Source organism: Hypanus sabinus, chromosome 19, assembly GCF_030144855.1.
Source record: "Hypanus sabinus isolate sHypSab1 chromosome 19, sHypSab1.hap1, whole genome shotgun sequence".
NCBI lineage: Eukaryota > Metazoa > Chordata > Chondrichthyes > Myliobatiformes > Dasyatidae > Hypanus > Hypanus sabinus.
The window spans coordinates 32,289,280-32,297,089 of NC_082724.1; the positions used below are offsets into that span (position 1 = coordinate 32,289,280).

At 39.4% G+C, this 7,810-nt stretch overlaps 1 long non-coding RNA gene across 1 annotated transcript in view; it reads right to left on the reverse strand.

Moving 5' to 3' along the window:
* The window catches only part of LOC132377854 (uncharacterized), a 44,716-nt gene extending 43,320 nt beyond the window's left edge, over window positions 1-1,396 (reverse strand). Inside the window, exon 1 of the long non-coding RNA XR_009506810.1 lies at window positions 1,323-1,396. This is a non-coding gene — a long non-coding RNA (uncharacterized LOC132377854). The remainder of the gene's footprint in view (window positions 1-1,322) is intronic.
* Between the last annotated feature and the right edge of the window lie 6,414 nt (window positions 1,397-7,810).

Below are 7,810 nucleotides of genomic sequence, written 5' to 3' on the forward strand. Positions count from 1 at the left end.
AAGCATTTATTTGATCCAGTCAGCTATCAATACCAAATCTGCACAAATTGAAAGGACTGTGAAACCATAAGACCATGAGACATTGGAGCAGAATTAGGCCAGTCAGCACACTGTGTCTGTTCCATAATTCCATCATGGCTGATTTATTATCTCCCTCAACCACATTCTCCTGCCTTCTTTGCATAACCTTTGATGACCTGATTAATCAAAAACCTATAAATCTCTGCTTTAAATGTACCTAATGACCTGGCCTTCACAGAAGTCTGTGGCAAAGAATTCCACAGGTTTACCACCCTCTGGCTAAATAAATTCCTCCACATCTCTATTGTAAAATGACATCCTTCCATTCTGAGGCAACACCCTTCGATACTAGACTCTCCCACATCCACTCTGTCTTAGGCCTTTCAATATTTGATAGTTTTCAATAAGATCACCCTTTATTATTCTAAACAACAGCAGATACAGGCCCAGAGCCATCAAACACTCCTCATTCATTAACCCTTTAATTCCCAGGATCATTTTCATGAACCTCCTCTGGACCCTCTCCAATGTCAGCATATCCTTTCTTAGACAAGGGGAACAAAACTGCTCAATTCCAACTGCAGTCTGAGCAATACCTTAGATAGAAAGCTTCAGTATTACATTCTTGCTTTTATATTCTAGTCCTCTTGAAATGAAAGTTAACTTTGCAGTTGCCTTCCTTACCACAGACTCAACTAGCAAGCTGTTCTTCAGGGAATCTTCCACAAGGACTCCAAAGTCCCATTACACCTCAGATTTTTTGTACTTTTAGAAAATAGCCTACAACTTTATTCATTCTACCGAAGTGCCTGACCATATACTTCCCTACATTGTACTCCATGTGCCACTTTTTTTGCCCATCATCCTGATCTGTCTAAGTCCTTCTCCAGACTCCCTGCTTCCTCAGCATTAACTGTCCTCCACCTATCTTTGAATTGTCTGCAAATTTGGCTACAAAGCCATCAATTCCATCATCAATGACATATGACATGAAAAAGAAACCAACTCCATGCGGAACACACTAATCACCAGCAGTTAACTAGAAAAGGCCCGCATTATTTCACTCTTTGCCTCTTGCCTGTCAGCCAATCTTCTATCCATGCTGGTATCTTTGTTGTAATACCATAGGCTCTTATCTTGTTTAGCAGCTTCTTGTGTGGCACATTCCATCAAAGTATCCAAAAGAGGAACACCTTACACGGTTATGGTGTCAAGTAATAATAAATTCATCTGTTCTTTCAAAAGACTGACACAATCCTGAAGGCCTAAATACTTCCTTCAATCTAAGATTCTTGCTTTACCTGTTAATGCTTTATCCACATTTTCTTTCTCCTCAGTTATTGCAATATTGATAGACTTCTGTTCTTCTCTAACACACATTGACCTTGTCAGATTTCTTCATTTCAAATTTGTATGTCCAAATGCATTATTGAAATTCTGTAGGTAATCCTAAAATTCTATAGCCAATGTTTCTCTCCTGTTGAGATACTGAAAAAAGAGCAAAGGTGCAAGAGTATAATTTTACATTTAGTATTGATGTAGTAAGTTTTCAGAAATATATACACATAGCAAAATAATTAATGATGGAATATATTAGTTATACTGCATATCCCAGGAATTTCTCCACTACTAATGGGTCAACCCTGGAACCACATTAGTATGTCTTTTCTGTACCTTCTTAAAGATGTCACTTCCTCCTACTGTAGTGTTTAAGGACTTAATAATCTAGTTATAGCTGAGTCAGTATAACAGTAGTTTTTACTTTCTGTCCCACTGTTTATAAAGCCCAAGATTTTAAATGTGCTTGTTAAATAATTTCTCAATTTATCCTGACACATTCAATGACAGAGGACCTATGAATTGAAATCCTTTGTGCTTCTGCAAATCCAGAACTAGTTCCAGTGCCTCAGATCTTCATATACCAATCATGCAGCCAAATGATCATCTATAACTCAGCCTCCCACATCACTGGCATAATCCTCCACACCATCCAACATCATCAGCCACCTTCAATGACCCACAACATCCAGCCTTGCTCTCTTTATGCTGCTACTGTCGGGAAAGAGATACAGGAGCCTTAGTTTCCACAGCACCAGATTCGGGAACAAGTATTACCCTACAACGATGAGACTTCTGAACCAACAGTGGGCAACTTCACTCAGTTCAACGTTGAGCCATTTCCATAACCAATGGACTCACTTCCAAGGATTCTACAACTCATGTGCTCAGTATTATTTTATTATGCTGAGAATACCTAACGGATGGCTTTTTAGAGCAGCTTATAGTTGAGCACACTAAGCAAAAGGCTATTCTGGATTGGGTGTTGTGTAATGTAACAGATTTGATGATGGAGTTTAAAGGAACCCTTGGGAGGCAGTGATCATAATTTGATGGATACATACTGCAGTTTGAGAGGGAGAAGTTAAAGTCATATGTATCAGTATTACAGTGGAGTAAAGAGGAGCTGGCCAAAGTAGATTGGAAAGACACACTAGCAGGGATGACAGCAGAACAGCAATGGCTGGAGTTTCTGGGAGCAATTCAGAAGGTGCGGAATAGATGCATCTCAAAGAAGAAGTACTCTAAAGGGAGTGTGATGCAACCATGGCTGACAAAGGAAGTTAAACAGAGCATAAAAGCAAAGGATAGGGTATGTAATATAGCAAAAATTAGTGGGAAGTTAGTCATAGAGTTTCAGTCATACAAAAGTACAGCACAGGAACAGACCCTACAGCCCATCTATTCCATGCCAAACTACAAGCTGCTACCTCCCATCAACCTGCACCAGGACCATAGTCCGCCATACCCCTACAATCCATGCACTTATCCAAACTTTTCTTAAATGTTGAAATTGAGCTCTCATGCAGCACTTCTGCTGGCAGCTCATTCCACACTTTTATGTCCCTCTGAATTGAAGAAGTTTCCCCTCAGGTTACCTTTAAATGTTTCACTTTTCATCATTAACCCATGACTTCTGGTTATTGTCCTACAGAATCTCAGTGGAAAAAGCCTGGTTGCATTTACTCTGTCTATACTCCTCATAATTTTGTATACCTCTATCAAATCTCTTCTCAATCTTCTATGGTCCAAGGAATAAAGTCCTAAACTGTTCAATATTTTCTTATAATCTCAGGTTCTCCAGTCCTGGTAATGTCCTTGTAAAGTTTCTCTGTACTCTTTCAACTTCATTTACATCTTTCCCATAGGTAGGTGACCAAAACTGCACAGAATACTTCACGTTAGGTCTCACCGATATCTTAGACAACTTCAACATAACATCCCATCTCAATTCTTTGATTTCTGAAGGCCAATCTGCCAGAATCTTTCTTTATGACCTGTCTACCTGTAACGCAACTTTCAATGGATTATGAACTTACAGATCCCTTTGTTTTGCTGCACCACTCAGTGCCCTACTATTCACTATGTAAGATCTACCCTGGCTGGTCGTACCAAAGTACAACACCTCGCAGTTGTCTATATTAAGTTGCCATTTTTCAGTCTATTTTCCCAGCTGGTTCAAATCCCACTTCAAGCCATGATAGCCTTTCTTGCTGTCCACTACACCCCCAAACTTGATGTCATCTGCAAATTTGCTGATCCAGTTAACCATATTATCATCCAGATCAATGATATGGATGATAAACAACAATGGACCCAGCTCTGATCCCTGCGCCACTCCACTAGTCACAGGCCTCCAGAGAGAGAGGCAGCTATCTACTACCACTCTCTGGCTTCTCCCACAAAGCCAATGTCTAATCTAATTTGCTACCTCATCTTGATGCCAAGCAACTGAACCTTCTTGAACAACCTCCCATGTGGGACCTTGTCAAAAGCCTTGCTAAAATCCATGTTGACAATATCCAACTTCCTTGCCTTCAAATTTCCTGATAAACTCCTCAAAAACTCTAGAAGATCATTTTGACATGACTTACCACACACAAAGCCATGCTGGTTATCCATAAATCAGTCCATGTCTGTCCAAATACTTACATATCCAGTCCCACAGTATATACTTTCCCACTACTGATGTCAGACTCACTGGCCTATTACTTCCTAGTTTTTTTGTAGAGCCTTTCTTCAACAGTGGAACAACTTTGGCTATCCTCTAAACCTCTGGTACCTCATCTGTCGCTAAGAATGATTTAAATAGCTCTGCAAGGGCCCCTGCAAGTTCTGCACTTGCCTCTCAAAGGATCTGAGAGAACACCTTGTCAGGCCCTGGGGATTTATCGACCTTAACTTGCCACAGGGAAGCAAATATCTCTTCCTTTGTAATCTCTACTTGGTTCATGATGTTGATGCAGCTTTGCCTCTTTTCTATAAAAATCTGTGTCCTCTCCCAGGTAAATAAAGATGCAAAAAACTCATTTAAGATCGCCCTCATCTCTTTTTGTTCAACACATGAATTACCATTTTGATCTTCCAGTGGACCAATTTTGTCTCTTGCAATTCTTTTTCTCTTAACATATCTACAGAATCCCTTAGGATTCTCCTTTACCATGTCTGCTAGGGCAACTTCATGACTTCTTTTCCTGCTTTCTTTCTTAAATGTTCTCTTGTGTTTCTTATACTCCATAAGTACCTCATTTGTTCCTATCTGCCTACACCTTTTTGTTTCTTAATCAGGGCCTCAAGATCTCTTCAAAAACAAGGTTTCCTACACCTGTCATCTTTACCTTTTATTCTGACAGGCACATATAAGCTTTGTACTCTCAAATTTTCACTTTTGAAGGCCTCCCATTATCAAATACACCTTTCCCAGAAAACCTCCTGTCCCAATCCACATTTGCCGGATCCTTTCTCATACCATCAAAATTATACTTTCTTCAATTTAGATTCTCAACCTGTGGACCAGATCTATCTTTTTCCATATTTGAAACTAATGGCATCATGATCGCTAGATGCAAAGTGTTTCCTGACACAAATTTCTGTCACCTGTCCTGTCTCATTCCCTAACAGCAGATCAAGTATTGCCTGCATTCTCGTTGGGACTTCTTTGTATTGATTAAGGAAACTTTCCTGAACACATTTGACAAACTCTAGCTCATCTAGTCCTTTCACAGTGTGGAAGTCCCAGTCAATATGTGGGAAGTTAAAGTCACCTAACTATAAGAACTTTATGTTCCTTTCAACAATCTGCAATCTCTCCTCAAATGTGTTCCTCTAAATCCCTCGGACCGTTGGATGGTCTGTAATATAGCCCCATTAACATGATCATACCTTTCTTATTTCTCAGTTCCACTCATTGAGAATTGAGCAGCTTATTAAAAAAACAACAAAAGGCAACTAAAAAACATAAGAGAATAAATTAAATATGAAGGTAAGTTAGCCAATAATGTGAAAGAGAATGCCAAATAATTTCTTTCAGAGTAAGAGAGAAGTGAGAGTGGACATAGGTCCACTGGAAAAAGACACTGGAGTAGTAGTAATGATAGCAAAGAAATGGCCAAAGAAGTTAATAAGTGTTTTGTGTAAGTCTTCATTGTGGAAGACACTAGCAGTATGCTAAAAATTCAGGTGTGTCAGGTGGAAGAAGTAAGTGTAGTTGTTAATACTAAGGAGAAGGCGCTTGGGAAGATGAAAGGTAGATAAGTCACCTGGACCAGATAGACCACATTCCAGGGTTCTGAAAGATGTGGCTGAAGAGATTGTGGAGGTGCTGGTAATGATCTTTCAAGAATCACTAGATTCTGGAATAGCTCCAAGGGACTGGAAAATTGCAAATATCACTCCACTCTTTAAGAAGGGAAGAAAGAAAAGAAAATTATTGGCCAGTTAGCCTGACTTCAGTGATTGGGAAGACATTGGAGTCCATCGGAAGGTGAGATTTCACGTTATTTGGAGGCACATGATAAAATAGGTTAAAGTCAGTATGGTTTCCTTAAAGGGAAATCTTGTTTGACAAATTTGTTGGAATTCTTCCGGGAAATAAAGTTATGATAGAAAAAGCTAGTCAATGGATAATGTTTACTCGGCTTTTCAGGAGGCATTTGACAAAATGTCACATGAGGCTACTCAACACTATACAGCCCATGGAATTACAGGAAAGAGACTAACATGGATAGAAGTTTGGCTGACTGGCAGAAGGCAAAGAGCAGGAATAAAGGGTGCCTTTTCTGATTGGATGCTGATGACTAATGGTGTTCCACAAGGGTCAGTGTTGGGATCACTTCTTTTCACATGTCAATGATTTGAATGATTAAATCGATGGCTTTGTGGGTAATACAAAGATAGGTGGAGGGGTAGATAGTGTTCTGGAGGCAGGAAGTCTGCAGAGGGACTTAGATAGATCAGAAGAATGGGTAATGTGGCAGATGGAATGTAGAGTAGGGAAGTGTACGGTCATGCACTTTGGTAGAAGGAATAAAGGCATAGACTATTTTCTGAGTGGGGGGAAATTTTTTAAAAAAATCTGAATTGCAAAGGAATTTGGGAGTCCTCATGCAAGATTCCTAAAGGTTAACTTGCCAGTTGAGTTGGTGGCAAGGAAGGCAAATGCAATATTAGCATTCATTTCAAGAGGACAAGAATATAAAAGCAAGGATGTAATGCTGAGTATTTATAACACATTGGTCAGACTGCTCTTTTACTATGCTGAGCATTTTAGTCCCCTTATCTAAGATGTGTAATTATTGGGGAAGGTCCAGATTCACGAGAATGATTCCAGGAACAAAAGAGTTAATGTATGATGAGCATTTGATGGCTCTGGGCCTGTACTTGCTGATGTTTAGTAGAATGAAGGGGGATCTCATTGAAACCTTTCGAATATTGAAAGGCCTAGACAGTGGATGTTTCCATATAGTGGTGGAGTGTCAGAGTAGTGGGAACAGCCTCAGACCAGAGGGATGTCCATTTAGAACAGAGATGGAAGGAATTTCTTTAGCCAGGTAGTGGAAGTCATCACCACGGACAGCTGTGGAGGCCAAGTTATTGGGTTCAAGGTTACGGGGAGAATGCAGGCAAATGAGGTTGAGAGGGATAATAAATCAGCCATGATGGAATGACAAGAGTTGACTCAAGGGGCTGAATGGGCTAATTCTGCCCCAGGTCATTTGTTTTTTAAATTTTATTTGCAGAGTTTGTCTTCCTTTGCACATTCGTTGTTTGACAGTCATTGTTTTTATGTGTAATTGATTCTACTTTATTGTATTGTTGTCCTGGGAATGGCTGTAAAAAATGAATCTCAAAACAGTATATGGTGACAATAACAACTTTACTTTGTTCTATACATATAAGATGAACATGAGCCAGATCTCCAGCTCTTCATGTCTGTTTTGTATTCATAAAGTCTGCACTATTTTCATGCAAAGTACCCATATCCTTCAAACTCCTGAAAGTTCAGAACTTTTCTGTTTTGAATGAAGATATCGACTGAGCCAGATGTCTCTGGGTGTCTCTTTGATTCCAAAGATTCAGTAACTTCTTGGTAATTTTATACATACATGTATCTCACATTGCCTAATGTTCATTTTGAAATTGTGTGCCTGGTCGTTCATCACTCTGCAAAGAGAAACATTTTACCCACATCTAACCAGTCAAACCCTTTAATAATTTTGCAAGAGAATTTCTATAGTTTACTTCTTATTCTCTTTCTCAGCTTCTAAAATTTTTTTAAGAAATTCATCTTTTTCTTAACTCTGGTGGCAAAATACACCATGTTGTTTTATCTTTCTTGTCAGAATGTCCTGCGTCTTATCAGTGATACGAATGACTCAAGCACCATGGACACAACTTGAATATATCCTGGAATCACTCTGTGGCAAAAGATATGACAGACTACACTTCACTG